Raw genomic sequence first — 16,901 nt, 5'->3', positions numbered from 1 at the left:
ATCTGCATGCATATGCTGCACGTGCTGTGGATACCGAGGTGTGCTACGTGGAACTGAGTAAACTACTGATTGCGCAGTTCTGACTATTAGAATCGTTAAAACCGCTAAACGTGACGTGGCGACTTGTGACATCATCGCCATTGGTTTATCAGTCGTCACGTGACAGCGTCAAACCCGGAAACGACATTCACAGCTGTGGCAGGTGGGCGCTTTACCTGCTAGGTGCCAGTTTAAGAAACTCAAACAACCAGAAGTGAAGCTTGAGATGTTACCAAGACAACATTTTGAGGACTAAACCAGCCTTAAATCAAACCTATGCGCTGGGAAACGCTGGTTTCTGGCTCGGACGTTACGTGGACGATGCACTACCACAGCCACATCTGTGTGTTTCTCTTGAGTTTGTACCATTGTGGATGTCTCACAGGTGTGTCCGCGTGCAATCAAGAGCCAGAGACTCCAGACTGGAGGATGACTCTGAAAACAATCCGTAACGGAATACACAAGATTGACACGTACCTGAATGCAGCACTGGACTTGTTTGGTGGCGATGACGGGTTGTGTCATTATAAGTGTACAGATGGTAAGCCAGCTTCTTTATTTGTTATTAATTATTCAACCCTGAGCTTGCTATGTCAAGTCAAAAAAAAGAACTATATTAAATACTAGGCGACAGTAAATGTGAGCTCATACAACACTTGGGAGCCAGGAGATACACATTATTGCACAGTAAGCCAATTGATCATGGTGGACTGATGTAGTTATCTCTGACAAGCAAGACAACTGACAGAACAAGACACATCTCCACCTTTGCTCCTCTCTCACAGGTTACAAGCCGTCACCTCGTCCCGGATACAAGAAACCACCACCCAACGGATGTGGCTCCCCCCTGTTTGGATTTCAGGTAGTCTGACAGAGAGCTATGGAGGTTCCTTACTTGTTTTGGACAAGCACACTTATCGTGTTATTCCTGATGTTCCAGATGTTTTTATATTGCAAACAAATCAGGTCGATGTCAGAAATAAACAACTCTTTAATAACCAAATGTCAGGGGTTCTTGTATAAAATGACCATTAGTGTTGTGCGGTAATGTAAACAAATAAAACAAATAGTCAATATGTTGTTTGGATTTTCTACAAGATACTAAATGGTGAACAAATAACATACTTTATTTTACTCATCTTTTTCACATATTTGAGCAATGGTTGTGATTGTGTTATGTTCAATTTTCTTACTTGCTGTGTGAATTGTGCTTTTTTTTTTTTGTCATTGCTGAAACTTAATTTTTCATAATTTACTGAACCATTATCACATCTTTTGAATTGAGGGAAATGCATGCCTCCTACTGGCAGCAACATTTGATTGTCATTCTAAAATACATTATAAATACATTATTTTTTTTGCAGTTTGACATTGGCATCCCGTCTATGACCAAATGTTGTAACCAACATGACCGCTGCTACGACACCTGCGGCAGTGAGAAGCACGACTGCGACGAGCAGTTCCAGGACTGTCTGGAGACAATCTGCAGGAATGTGCAAAGGACTCTGGGATTGGCCCAGAGTGTCCAAGGTAAGAGGCTGAGCCGATGGTCTCATTTCTAGATGTTGTGCACACTTCACTTGCATTCATAGTTGAATTGTTATGATGTTGCTGATTAAAAGTAACATGTTGCAGTAGGAAAAGCACGGGTGTAAGTAATACAATAAAGAAAGTGTTGGACTACGGCAAACCGTTTGCACAACATGTTGGGAAGAAGCTATGCTTCAGTGGTAGACATTTGCAAACATTTTCATTGACATCTTATGAAACCAACAAATTCATTATCTTCTGTAGTTCAAGGATCAATATGGAAGTTACAGAGCTGGTGCAAATTAAGTGTACACTGTAAAACACAGCATGTCCAGCAGAGGGTAAGATAGTTACTGTTTAAGCATACTGTGAGTCTTGACTCATAACTACAACATCACGCTCGTCCTGTCGGTCATTCATTTGTACATTAGAATCGGTCTGATCGTGACTATATTTATGAAAATGTCTCAAATGCTATATTTTAGGATTGAGATTAAATTACAATCCAACCTGTCGTCCTAATTTCCTCCCTATGCTGCCGTGAGTGTGAATAAGATATTGCTGTGTCATTTTATTTTCAAAACAAAAGTAAATATTAAATGTATCTTTAGTCTACAATAAAATCTGTATTTGATCAGTAATGTATACTGTATTTAAATGCACACAAAGTTTGTCTGACTCACTTGCAGTAAGGTGTTAACAGGTGCCTGTTATTAAACTAGCTCACCTGTTTATTAGCTCATGATCTTCTTTCTTTTCTGTCCTTCTTGGCAGCTTGTGAGTCAGCAGTGACTCTGCTGTTTGACGCTGTTATGCACATGGGATGTAAGCCATACCTGGACAGCCAGAGAGAGTCTTGTGTGTGTCAGTATGAAGTGAAGAGTGATCTGTGACAGCGCCACAGGACCAAGACTGGAAAGGACTGATTGAAAGCGCAGCACTGACAGAAGGAGCCCAGCAGTAAAGTTGTCTTTCAGATTTGCTCAGGGATGGAGCTTCTTTGGCCCGCACTGACTTGTGTCCATCGTCTCTCTTTTATTGGAGTTTTGAAATGTAGACATCTATTAGACAAAGTGAATGTGAAAATAGCTAGTGAACATGTAATATCTATATCTATGCAGTTTATTATTACGGTGTAATGTGTTTGTCATTTGATGGACTGGAGACAGCGTGGTCAGTTTCCCTGGCTCTTCGATGTTTGGGTAGCAGCCAACACTGTATTTTATGGGTTACTAAATTCCTAATAATTCCCAAAGGTTTGTGGTATTAAAAAAAACAATGTATTTTGGCACTTATTATGGGTAAAACAGAGTAATGTAAATTGAGCTGTTCTTACAAGGAAGTTCCTAAACTGACTAAGTTTCAGACCTTTTGTCTTTATTTCCCTGTATTACACACCAAATGTATTTAGTCAATAAATTATTTAACATATAATACTTTTAAATATACCATTACCGCACAGTTCCCTCGCCCATAACCCAAATAGGAACATGTGATGAATAATAAGTCTGTTCCTTGTGTATGTGTAAAATGTTTTCCTGTATCACATGATGGGGATTGCACCAATGTGATAACACTGGATTAAATGTCATAAATATGAAGAAACATGCTTTTATTGATAATTCTGTGTGTCACTTGTCATCGACATTATTGTAGAAACCAGTGGTGGGCCGTGCATTTTATACCTGGGCCTTCACTGCTGTCTTACCACCTACTAACCTCATGATGGCGCCACAGCTACGGTTATTTGTTTCTAGTGGTGTAACATCACGTATTCGTTTCGGTACAAGGCTTACAAACCGAACAATAATACTGGTGCATTTGGAAAATGCAGAAGCTTAAATTGTGGTAAATATAACGTTTTCGGTGGACACCGGTCTGTCTGACTGTTTTGCTTCCGGGGTCAGCGTCTGACCCCGGAAGCAAAACAACACGCACAAACTCACGCTGTTCTGTAACAGCATGGCGGTACCTCTGGGTCCACCTTCAGGACATAATTCCCTTTTTTTTTTTGGTTCATTTTTTGTAGAGTGGTATCAAAGAGTAGCAATGATTTTTTTCCTCAATTTTTCATCCTTCAATGTTTTTTGTTTAATGATCATCACATCTTTACTGCCAGCATGGCCTGTTAGTTGTATGTGTGGAGAAAGCATTGTTTTTTTTCCGTCTAACAAACCCAAGTTAATGCTTAATTACCTAATGAAATACTTATTATTCCTGAAGTGTTTACAATCCGTCTTATGTGTTCATCTTCTTACCTCCCTGACCGTTGATGGTTTCTCAGAGCTGTTGGATATGTGGCAATGCTTTGATCTGTGTATGGACTGATTTAAAATCCTGTGTTCTACAAAGTAATCCTCATGACTCGGTGTAGCTGCTTGGTGACAGATGCAAAGCTGTTTTAAGCCACTATACATGTTATATTCACTATTTAAGAAGCTTCACAGGAACTCAACATGACTGAAGTTGAACCAAAACAAATCTCACAATACAAACGTGTGACTTTAGAGGACTCGAGTGTTTTATTGAATGCAACACCAAACCAGTGAAGTTGAGAAATGAGTCGGAGCAGTTCACACAATCCTGCAGAAGAATGACCAGGAAACATCTGTAAATATAGAAACGTCCTCATTAATTATCTGTGTTTCTGTGTTTACACAATAACACACATTACTTTATATATATATATATTTATTTCACTAACAAAGACCACGGCAATAACAGTATGAGTTTCGAGAGGTTTATTGCATAGTGGAATGATTGTTAGATTCAAGAAGCGGAAGGGGTCGAGGGATGAATAGATATAGGGTAGGGGTAGAGGGATGAAGGGATGTGGGGTGGGGATGAAGAGATGACGGGATGTAGGGTAGGGATGAAGGGATGTAGGGTAGGGATGAAGGGATGTAAGGAAGAAGAAATGAGGGTTTGTGGAAAGGAAGTTAGACGATCGATGGGGGACCGTTGATGTCCGGCGGCTGGCGGGAACGGGGGGAATGGAGACTGTAGGGTGGGGGCCGTCTCTTCGGAAGCTCCGGCGGTGCAGAGTCCCCTGTTGTTCCTGTAATCCTGCAAGAGAGAGAGAGAGAGAGAGATAGGAGGACAAAAACGGGGTTGGGGAGGGATGTGAAGACAGAGTCGAAGAGGAAGTGAACGGGTTCGTTGTGCTTAAATACTTTGTGCAGAGGAAATGAGCAGTGTTCTGGGCGTGGCCCTGTTCCTGAACTAAGTTTATAAAACTACATATAAGTATATATGCTCATACTCATCTTTTAGTCCAGCGTGAAAGGTAGCGGCTCAGGAGGTGGAGTGAGAGAGAGGAAAATAAAGACAACGGTAAGACAAATAATATTGTATTCATTGAATCAAAGACACTAAATTATTCATATAGTAAGTAAGACGGACAAATAAACTTTGAATGACTGAAAATGAATGAAATGAATTATGAACAAATAGACGTAGCATACAGTTTGTAGGTATGTTACATAGTATTACTTTGTTTTTATGTTGTAAACTATTCTAGGTCACTTTCTCAACAAAACAGAAGCTCCTACTTACTTCCCACCAAAGGGAACACACTGTCAGCCAGTCCCATCGTAGAGTCAATCCGAGTCGCTCTCTTCGGACCACCTCGGCCTCTTCGCAGCAGCCTCCTCCTCGTCGTCGCTCTCTTCCCTGGAGGAGTCCTCAAGGCCGACGACATCGATCTCAGGGTCCTCCTCCTCCTCCTCAGGTAGCCCATACCTGTACCTGTCAATAATACACTCAAAAGCAGCATTAAAAGCGTCACCATCATATGGGTCAGCGTTAGGGAAATCAGGGTCTTTGGGGAGTTTCCCTGGTCCATCCAGCATGCATAAACGAGTAGATACGATAGAAAAGCCCCAGTGCAAGGCGCTACATGGGGTGTCACTAGCTCAGCCAGAGGCAAAGGCCGGCCCTCAAGAATAAAGAAAGGTTGAGCTGTGAAAAAATGAAGAGATACTACAGAAAAGCCCCAGTGCAAGACGCTACATGGGTTTTCTTCAGCCTTGAAGATGCAAAGGCCAGCACTCTGGATGAAATAAAGGTTGATTGATCCAGTGTGCAGATATGAGGCCCTCTGGGTTAAAGTGGGTCAATCCAACGGCCCCAGTGCAAGGCGCTACATGGGGTGTCATCAGCCCTGCCAGATGCAAAGGCTACCATGAGAACCACTGGTCCTGCTTCGATGTGGACTCAGTGGTTGCTCCGATGACGTTTCTGGGAGGATTGATCCATCCAGCATGCATATACGAGTAGATACGATAGAAAAGCCCCAGTGCAAGGCGCTACATGGGGTGTCACTAGCTCAGCCAGAGGCAAAGGCCGGCCCTCAAGAATAAAGAAAGGTTGAGCTGTGAAAAAATGAAGAGATACTACAGAAAAGCCCCAGTGCAAGACGCTACATGGGTTTTCTCCAGCCTTGAAGATGCAAAGGACAGCACTCAGGATGAAATAAAGGTTGATCGATCCAGCGTGCAGATATGAGGCCCTCAGGGTTAAAGTGGGTCAATCCAACGGCCCCAGTGCAAGGCGCTACATGGGGTGTCATCAGCCTTGCCAGATGCAAAGGCTACCATGAGAACCACTGGTCCTGCTTCGATGTGGACTCAGTGGTTGCTCCGATGACGTTTCTGGGAGGATTGTTAGCCCGTCCCATCGTAGAGTCAATCCGAGTCGGTGTCTTCGGACCACCTCGGTCTCTTCATAGCAGCCTCCTGCTCGTCGTCGCGCTCTTCCCTGCGTCGTTTTGTGGAGGAGCCGAGGCCAGAAGTTGAAGGAACTATGTCTTCAAGATCCTCGTCCTCAAGTCCGACAACATCAATCTCAGGGTCCTCCTCCTCTTCAGGTAGCCCATACCTGTACCTGTCAATAATACGCTCAAAAGCAGCATCAAAAGCATTATAATCAAAAGGTTCAGCGCCACGAAAAGCAGGGTCAGCGTGAGGGAAAGCAATGTCAGGGTCAGCGTGAGGGAAAGCAGGGTCAGGGTCAGCGTGAGGGAAAGCAGGGTCAGGGTCAGCGTGAGGGAATGCAGGGTAGTAAACAGGGTAGTAAACAGGGTAGTAAACAGGGTAGTAAACAGGAAGAGGAACAAAGCCTTGTTGTCCCTCCATCACAAAGTGTGGTGGTGGGAACTGCAGCTCACCCTCAGCCTCCTGAAGCCCGTCCACAGGATCCGCACCAACGCCAACCTCTTCCTCCTCGTCCTCGTAATCAGGAAGGACCGGGTCGTCGGGCACAAGGGCGGCATCAGGGCGGACTGAGGTAGGAAGAAAAACATTTATTTAAAAAAAGTCACATCCACAAGCCACCAACTAACACAAAGCCACCGCTAGTCTGCTTCAAAAGGCAACTTTTTCAGTATTTATCAGGAGCAAATTATGAAAATGCTATTTCCATGTGAGACCATAGCCACGGCTTAGCTTAGAAGCTAGCTAGTCAAACATTCTTACACATTGGCTTCATTCTGGATTGTTGTTTTGTATTCATGTATGTGTATATGGACAGTTTGTAAGGCCATATTTCATGTTGTGTTTCCACAGTTTTACAAATTAAGAATAATTCTAACTAAAGCCCTGAAACTCTTCGACGGATGCCTGCGTCTTTATTGAAAGGATCTACTGTTAGCTATCTGCTAAGCTTGGTGGAGGCGCCATTTTGTTTCCGAGATTTTCAACACAAAAATTGACGATTTGATCCCCTCGAACAAAAATAACGGTGTTTTCATGTCCCTACACATGTGTTAACACATTCCACACCTATTTGGAAGAAGAAAGTCCAGTCTTAACATATAATTATTGTTTTACACCAGAAACTGTGAGTGGCCTCAAAATCTGAGTTTTTCGAATTGCTAGCTTAAATTCTGAACATTCTTTTGCTTAATATTCAACAATTTAACGTAATTAAATGCACGTTTTGTACTGAAATGGCCTTTTATGGAGTCAAGGAACATTAATATACACATTTGGCATGAAATAAAAAAACATTTAAAAAAATGTACCTGTAGGTCGGACGATGCACACTGGTCTGCACACCGGGGGTCCGCTGGAAGCCATTGTATCCAACAGGTATTGCTTGCTGTAGGTATTCAAGTCAGTTCTCCAACAGGTTGTTTTCGAGGTGATCAGATCGCTGAGAGCTCAATCTTGTAGGTTTTGCAGGTAAACTTGTTAGGTTCAAGTGCAACTCAGAAAGGCCGTTTTTCGATGACGTCACTATTATGAGGCCACGCCCCCTCCACTAACGCAGGGTTGCGTGTGTGAGAGAGATTTTATTTTGTAGTAAATTGTGTAAATGTAAATAGTTTGGACTGTGTGTGTTTACAATAGGTGTTTCCATAAATCCGTGATGTGTGTGATGATCTGTGATGATACACTTGCATCATCTTGACCCAGAGCATACATACAAGGTTCAACCAAGAATGAAACATGTCAGCAGTTTCATTTGTGTTGTTGTTGATTTAGATTTAAAATAATGAATAGAAAGGCAGTAGACATGAGTAGACATGAACTACACTAAACTTGAATCACTGCATGCTTCCAACGACATCATGCAAAGATTGCACAATTCATGAAACCCAAATTTATTGCATTTAATTGAGTACCATGTGGGGCTTTTTATTTGTCACTGGGATGATACCGAGCAGCCCACGGTCTGTGATTTCATTGCTTTGTGAAGTATAAAATCAGTTTTATTTTTGAATTGTTATTAATATTCACCTATATATACACATCGTGAGAAGATCACTTTGTGGTGCATTTTGCGACATATTTCTAAAAACAAGGGACACTAATCATGCATGTATGTCATCTGGACAACCTCCACATGATGGCAGTATTGTAACTTCATTCACTTTTTATCCACTGATATATTTTTGCCAACAGATGGCACCACACTGGACTGAGATTTCTATCCAGTACATATCATGCAAATTGAACACTGATTTGAAACAGCGTCTCCCCCCTGAACCAAATGTATTTACAAAACTCTGTTTAACTGATGTGGTGTTATATTATGAGTTCTGAAAATACTATAAGGTCACTAATGACTGTTGCTAATTGCAACAGCTGAGCACCACAGTCACATTTATATCATATTAATACAATCAGTGATAGCTGAATACTTGAAATGCTACACATAAAGTGAGCCTATATGTGATAATGATGAATGCTAAAACAGTGAACATATCTATTGAAAGGTTACATTTAAACATTCGCCGCCCATAAACTACTGGTCATACCAGACCAAGTAAGCCTGTTGCAGAAAACCCCTGAATGTATTGAATTAATGGTGTCTTTTATTGGTCAAGAATTTACTAATTTCTAAGGGATATGTTTTATTTCTTGATTCAAAAGCCTTGTAGTCTGGCATGAAAATAGTTTGGAATCTTGGCGACTCATGTGGGTCGGTTTCTTATGCTCCTGTATTGTTCTTCTTTATTCAGCAGTCTTCTGTTTTTAGACCTCACTAATCAAATTGTAAATACTCTTCAAAAAACATTGAGAAAAGAATCATCAGCATGAGTGACTTACGATTGTAAAACCAGCAATACATTCCAATGCAGAGGAACTGTTCTTAATGTATATATAGCTAGTATTTCTAAGGTTTCTCTGGAAACGGCCACAGTGAGATGATTGATATGCATTTATCCAACATTCCAGATGTACATAATTACCTGTTTCTGAAGTAACCTGTGGAAAATAAACTAATGCTCTTAAGCAAAAATCCTCCTGTCTTCATTTCATCCTCTGGGTTTCTCTTTTTTCAAACCAGTGTAGTTAATGAAGAACACAGTTCAGTCCAAAATGGACTGCCCAAGGTACAGGGCAACAGTATGTGTATTTAATGATTTGAATTTCAATCCAACAATTTAACCTCCCTAAAAAGCATTTGCCAGACTTAACACATGTGCCAGACTTAACACACTGCAGATATAAAGAAAACAAAAGCAGTTTCACTTACCAAATGCTGTTCTATTTAAATACAAAGTCCATCCTCCTCTCTGTTTACAAAGAGGTCAATAACTCGGCTGTGCAGTACATCCGTGTGTTTCAGTTCCAGCAAGAGGTCCTTTTCAGTATTTCCCTATTCTTCTTAACTTTTTCATTGTGGAGCTCCGTTTCCCTGCGAACTTGTTCGTTGATCTGGAGATCCACTCGGGTCCTTCCAAACGTTTTTAAGAGCACCGTAGCTTGCAAGTGTCCCGCGTACTTTGGTGTCGTGTAGCGGCTTTGCTCAGGCAGCTTAATGTCCTTCTTGAGAAAGGCGTTCCCAGTAACTCCGCCACTAAATCAGCTTCTCGTCCTTCCGCCATTTGATGTTAAAAAAACAAAGCGAAGTAAAAAAAACTAAAAATGCCATAATTTCTTCCATATATTTCGACTTGAACTCTGACTGCTAACAACTTCAGTTTTGCTAGCAAGCAATCACAGCACACTGCACCTAGCGGGAAAGCTACAGATGAACACTGAGCTGCACATAATGCTGACGTCATTATAGGCCGCTAGCTGCCGCTGACAAGTCAAAGAATACGCCCAACATGTCAAACTAAAGATCTGATTGGTTGAACACGATGACAATCAACAATATCGTCCCCATGTACTTTAATCTGCACTGGCTGCAGAGCCGAGTCTGCAGGCCTCTGGCTCTGTTCTTACATAGACACACAGAGGTGAGATCTGAGAGCAACTGAGAGCAACTGAGAGCAACTGAGAGCAACTGAGAGCAACTGAGAGCAACTGAGAGCAACTGAGAGCAACTGAGGAAGACAGTAGCTGTGCAATGAGAAAATAAGATAATGGGAAAAATAATTTTATAAATTATAATACATGTAGTGCATTTCAGAAAAATTATAAAATTATAAAATAAATTATAATTCTTTAAAAATATATATATATAAATAGCTTTGTGATTCTGCTTAGGCCAGCAGAGAAGGCCTTGCAGGCCCTGATGGCCCGCCACTGGTAGAAACTGTTTCTTGTAAACAGCATTCAGAGTGGAGTCGACTCCCATTGATACCTCATCAAAGAGAAAATACATTATTTTAATAATGTGAGATAATTCTATTTAACAATAGTCTGGGTTAGAAATTTAGCCCCTCGTAATTTCTTCGGCTGCTCTAACCCTAATCTCATTCATGATCTGAATCAGACTTCATGACATATGTAATGCCTGTATTTATACGTTTGATTAGTCGCTGTTGCAGTGTGGCGAACACGTAACCTCTGTCTTGTTGATCTTTGACTGACGGGCGTGAGAGCCAATCGCATTCTCCGGTTGTCACTTTCAGCCAATGAGATTTAAAAAGGGGAGGGGCTATATATCCCGGCTCATCAGTGTTGCTTTGACGAAGCGATTCATTTTTCTGCGGTGCCAGTTGTAGCGGAGTCAAACCAGGGACCATGTCAAACACGACAGAAGACAGATGTAAAGGTAACACATTTACACGAACGTTTGTTATTAACAGTCGACATCATTTGTAGACATTTTAAAACTTAGAAAAGTAAATACAACGACTTTTCTTGTTCGATGTAAAAGGCTCAGTATCATGATTGAAGCGCGCTTTACTACTTCCTATGTTCCATCATAAGAGTTGTCACGCCTTTACTGCCTGTCACAATGTTAGTACAACAGGTTTTTATTTTAGGAAAACATTCTGAATGTCGGGACTTAATTGCTCTTTCTCTCGCCTTCCCAGGAAGTGCTGCTAAACACAGAGCAGCAGCACCAGACAGGGCGGGTGAGCGTTTCACACACTTCTACTGTTTGTTTTTGTCAAGTTTGTGTACTATTAGAAGTTTCTTGTGAATTTTCTTTGCTCTTTCCGAAGCAAAAGTGAAACAAACGAGGTTTTATTACCAGTGAGGCTGAAGTGCAGTTAACTTAATAAGGGTGAGATTAATCATGAACTCAAACTGCCTCGATTACTACATATCACGTTGACAGGATATCATTGCCCCATATATCCTGATATCCTTTGTCATTTAGAAACTGATCTGTTGGTTTTTTGGGAAAGTAAAATTGTCCACCCAACCTATTTGTCAATGAGGGTACACTAAATATTACAAACACTGCTCCGTGTGTACAGCATCCGAAATGGCCATTAAGTCAAATCTGTGTTATACCCTTTATGAAGGTAGGATTTTATTGCAACACTGTTGTATTAGACAGCAGATGACACAGTAGATAGTCACATACCTTCCAAGTGCTGCCTTTAGCGCACACAGTGTGACCCACATATCTGCAGGGTGGGGTATGGAGGTGTCACTTTTGGCCTCTGTTCTTTTAGCAGCCTTTGCCATCTTGCTTCACCGGCCACCCAGCTATTGAGGGCCACGAGGACTCTTAAGCTGATGAAACAATGGCTGCTTGACCCCCATACCGCCAGCAGTGGAGCAATGCATGCACCTTTAGTTGTGCTGCTGAACAAAGAAGCCTGAAAAGCAGCAAAGTATTTGTGTTGTCTAAAAAAAAAGCTGCAAAGCCAGACTTTTCAGTGCAACATTGTTGCAACATCTACATTGTTGTGAGGGTATTCATGTATGTGTTGTGTTTTATAGCAAGCACGGAGAACGTAACCGAGACTGATGCCTTCATCAGAAGGTAAACTGTTTCTTCCTGTTAGTTACTATGTCTCTTGTTTGCACTATACTATATGCTGCTAAAATTGACACCAGTATGCACCTAATGTTGTCTTTGTTTCTGGGCTCTTTGTCATTGTGAAACAGCTCTTTAGCTCTGGACCCTGCAGAGGAGTACAAGATGGACAACCGCAAACGAGGCCTCGCGCTCGTCTTTAACCAGGAGCGCTTCTTCTGGCGCCTTGGGTTAAGTGACAGGCACGGAACCAACGCCGACCGCTACAACTTGGAGAAAAGGTATCGCTACGCAGACATGTTGGATACTGTGTGCTTAAGAACTTGTCTGTACTTGTTGAGCGACTGTAAGACTTTCCTTCACCTCTCTTTTTAGACTGAAGGACCTGAACTTTGAAGTGAGGGCTTATGATAACTTCAAACAGGTGGAAGTTTTAGATAAAATCAGTGAAGGTAAGCACATGCCTGATCACTTGATTACTAATTCATACCTGCTTCCTTGTCCTTTTTTAATATGCAAACTTCAGATCCAACATGTGGTATCCTGTTGCGTTTTACTTGTTCGGTAGCGAGTTTAACAAACACCTGATGTCCCGCCAGCCGCCGAGGAAAACCATTCAGACGCCGACTGCTTTCTGCTGGTCTTCCTGAGCCACGGAGAGAACGATCACGTGTACACCTACGACGGCAAGATCAGCATATCACGTCCCTGTTCAAAGGAGACAAGTGCAAGAGCCTCGTAGGAAAGCCAAAGATCTTTGTACTACAGGTACGTACACGTGAAACCCAGTCGAATCCGGCAGAATGTGGCGTAAAAAAAACGCCTGTTTTAGTTTCTGAGATTCTGTGAGAGTGAAGGTGACTGTGTATGTCATTAGGCGTGCCGCGGAGACAAGCACGATGATCCAGTGACTGCCTGTGATGCCGTGGACAAGGGGATGATGAATGAAGTGGTGGTGGACGCCAGCGCTGTGCACACCCTCCCTGCTGGGGCTGACTTCATCATGTGCTACTCTGTGGCTGAAGGTGAGCCCGTGGGAACGTCTAGAACTCCTGATCGGCTCTTTGGCAGCACGATGGGATGATCCACACTTGGTTTCATTGTTTTTTGAGGGTGTTAAACAGTGAATTATTTCAGACATCTATACAGGGTCCTGAGAGCTCAGGGCACTTTGCAAATCCTAATCTTTTTTTACAACACAAGTGCAGCATTCAGGGAATGAAATGCTGCAAATGGATAAAAACACAACCAAGAACAGAAATGTGCTGCAAGTAGCAAAGACGAACAACACAAAGTGTTTCTAAGGGACACTGAAAAAGCTGCGACACGGTTGTTGCTTCCATGGTTTGTGACTCATGAAGTTAAGAAAAAAGGGCTGAAATATAGTTATCACTGTTTTTGAACTTTTTGAATTATTAAGATTTTTGCAATTTTTTTTTTTTTTTTTAATTGGATATCTATTTTCAGCAATTTTCTCACAATTAATTTCAGCTTTCAGCATTCTAATGCATTTTCAGCAGGAAATGCATTTTCTAGTTGTATTATCTGGTTCTAGTGATACTCTGGAAGTGTATGTCCAGGAGACTATTTGCGCAATTCTAAAATGTCTTTGTAACGTCTCTGTGTGTGTTTACGGTTTTCCTGCAGACGTCCAGCAGCTGTTGTTGGTTAAAGAAGAGGTTCCCTCTGAGCAGCAGGACTGGAGCTCCAGTCTGGACCAGGAGGACCCAGAGCCCTCACACATTAAAGAACAGGAGGACCCAGAGCCCTCACACATTAAAGAAGAACAGGAGGAACTCTGCACCAGTCAGGAAGGAGAGCAGCTTCAAGGTCTGGAGGAGGCTGATGTCAAGTTCTCATTCACTCCTGTGAAGAGTGAAGAAGAGGAAGCTCAGTCCTCACAGCTTCATCAAAGACAAACTAAACAGATGGGAACAGAAGCTGATGGAGAAGACTGTGGAGAACCAGACAGGAACTTGGATCCAGATAGACATCCAGAACCAGATACTGATAAGAAGACTGGAGACTCTTCTGCCGCTGATGAGGGTGGTGATGGGAAGAAGACCAGAGAACCTCAGTCAGGTTTAAACTATTTGAAACCTGATGAAGTCCATGTCACTGATTCAAGATGTAGTGCTGGTGAAAAACATTTTAGATGCTCAGAGTGTGAGAAAACATTTGGCAGGAGTCAAAATCTGAAGATGCACATGAGAACCCACACAGGAGAAAAGCCTTTCAGCTGCTCAGTCTGTAAGAAATCTTTTAACCGGCGTTCAACTTTACAGAACCACATGAGAACCCACACAGGAGAAAAGCCTTTCAGCTGCTCAGTCTGTAAGAAATCTTTTAACGAGCGTTCAACATTACAGATGCACATGAGAACCCACACAGGAGAAAAACCTTTCAGCTGTTCAGTCTGTAAGAAATCGTTTAACCGGCGTTCAACTTTACAGATGCACATGAGAACCCACACAGGAGAAAAACCTTTCAGCTGCTCAGTCTGTATGAAATCGTTTAACGAGCGTTCAACTTTACAGATACACATGAGAACCCACACAGGAGAAAAGCCTTTCAGCTGCTCAGTCTGCAAGAAATCTTTTAGCCACAGTTCAGCTTTACAGAGACACATGAAAACCCACACAGGAAACAATCCCCTTTAGCTGTTCTGGTTGCAGTAAAGTTTCCGTTTGTGATAAAAGCTTTCAGCACGAGTCACCTCTGAAGTTACACATGATTAACCGCGGTTCAACTACACTGATTTCAATACAAAAAGTTATTCACTGAATGAGCGCCAACTGTACAGTTTGAAATAGTTTTGATCAGTGGCGGCTGGTGGAACATTTTCTAGGTAGGGCCATCCTATCAATTTCAGCAAACATCCCAGTATGATTTAATGCAAAAAAAAAATGTAATTATCAAACACGCATTATTACTGATGTTAAATTAAGCTTTGATGAGTTTTCACTGTTAATTTAACATCTCTATTACATGCTGATGCCTCCATGACCAAGTTAAGCAGATGAGACTGAGGACAGCTATGTAGAAGAAAAGATGTTCACTTTGTCTAATATGTAGCTTGACAGAGTTCGCCATGTGTGTCCTGGTGTTCTCATGTTTCCTTACCTCCTCATCCCTCACTCCCGTAACTGTCCGTGCTGGATCCGTCCCCGTTGTTTTAAAAAGCTAAATAAATGATTAGCATGACGTCATCCAGCTAGCCAAACCTGTCTGGTGTACAGCTAGTACAGAAGCTTCGCATGTACTGCTTCCCTTTCCCGCGAGCCTGCTGTCTGATTGTGAGGTCAGGCTGATCTGATATCAGCTCTTTGGCTGCAGAATCTCCGCCAAAGTTCTCCTCTCAAACGGGTCTTGGAGGAGGAGTGCTCGTGGCGCAGGCACCTGTAGAGACTTCTCCTGACGAGAACACGCAGCTATGGGCCTGATCGTTCTGGCCCACAGCTGAATCTATTTGAGGGCGCTGATTGGCTAAATTGTATGTCACTCATTTATATCTTGAATCAGCAATTGGCTAAACTGCTTCATAGACCCGTCTCTTTTGGGCCAAAACGATCAGGCCCCCCAAGCTGCGCGTTCTCAGAGTGTCGTGCACACAGACAGAGAGCACGAGCACATGGGGAGAGGACGAGCAGATAAAGCATATATTTTGCGCAGATATCATATTTTACACATTACTGGGTACATTCCATAGTTCAAAAACACAAATATTGACAATTTGTACAATTTATTATTATTTTTTTTTTTTTTTCCCTTTTTTGTGTGGCTTATGGTGGGGCCATGCCCCATGGCCCTCTATTGACCAGCCGCCACTGGTTTTGATGATTACATTGATGATTGATTTGATGGTAATGTAAGTTTAAGACAATGGTTTACCTGCATCTGTGCACAGTATATTGTATTCAAATGATTTCATCAATAAAAAGTAAAAGGTTTGTGTATTTCACTGGTTCATACCGTTTTACATAGCACACTTTGTTCGTCAGGATTAAATCCATCAGTGACTGGAGTGTGACTCAATAGTTCTTTATCTTACTTGGCAGTTTGCACGCTTTGCTGCTGCCATTACTGGTATAAAATTGTCATCTTGTCTGACACAAACTCATAAACAGGTCCTGAGATAAAGCAATCTACACATTCTTTGGAGTCACAAACCAACAACAGCCATATCTCGATCTATAGTTCCTTCCAGTTGATCAACAGGCCGACACATTCCTGAATGTGTTCACAACTTGTCGATACTTTTTTAGATTGCCGGTGGCTGTTCTTGATCGTACCATCATCTTACCCTAATCATTGTGCTCCCCAGGCCTCTTGTTCATGTGTATGAGCACTTTTACCAGCTCAACTTTAGGTAACCATGAAACAGGCCCCACCTTTGACTTTATCACACAGCGCCAACACAATATATCAGGATTGGTGCGGCAGCAAAGGGGTTGGACCTGATCACTCCCGGCCCTCATACATTGCGTTGATTGTGACGATGATCCAGCGGGGGTTAATCACTATCCTTCTCATGCTGGGGCCGTGGCAACCGAAGTGAGTCCATAGTAACGGACCCCGGAAGCAACAGCAATAACTAGCTGTACTACTTCGTCAGTAAGAGCTTTAACACAATTCCTTTATGTCATAAAGTTAATCGTTACTACAAAAAAAGATGAAGGCATATGTAACCGCAAATCCTCGCCTTTAAAAAAAAA

The 16,901-nt window shown here is 42.2% G+C and overlaps 1 pseudogene across 1 annotated transcript; it reads left to right on the top strand.

Moving 5' to 3' along the window:
- Nucleotides 1-195: 195 nt before the first annotated feature.
- LOC306785035 lies at nt 196-15,629 on the top strand (annotated as a pseudogene). The gene is made up of 13 exons (XR_013773171.1): nt 196-580; nt 825-901; nt 1,404-1,569; nt 2,344-2,458; nt 10,967-11,022; nt 11,288-11,329; nt 12,150-12,192; nt 12,318-12,467; nt 12,562-12,638; nt 12,786-12,954; nt 13,064-13,211; nt 13,834-14,457; nt 15,562-15,629. The product of XR_013773171.1 is annotated as an uncharacterized misc_RNA (transcript).
- Nucleotides 15,630-16,901: the final 1,272 nt, after the last annotated feature.

This window comes from Melanostigma gelatinosum, assembly GCF_949748355.1.
Source record: "Melanostigma gelatinosum genome assembly, chromosome: 11".
Lineage (NCBI taxonomy): Eukaryota > Metazoa > Chordata > Actinopteri > Perciformes > Zoarcidae > Melanostigma > Melanostigma gelatinosum.
This window is presented reverse-complemented; position numbering and strand designations above follow the sequence as displayed.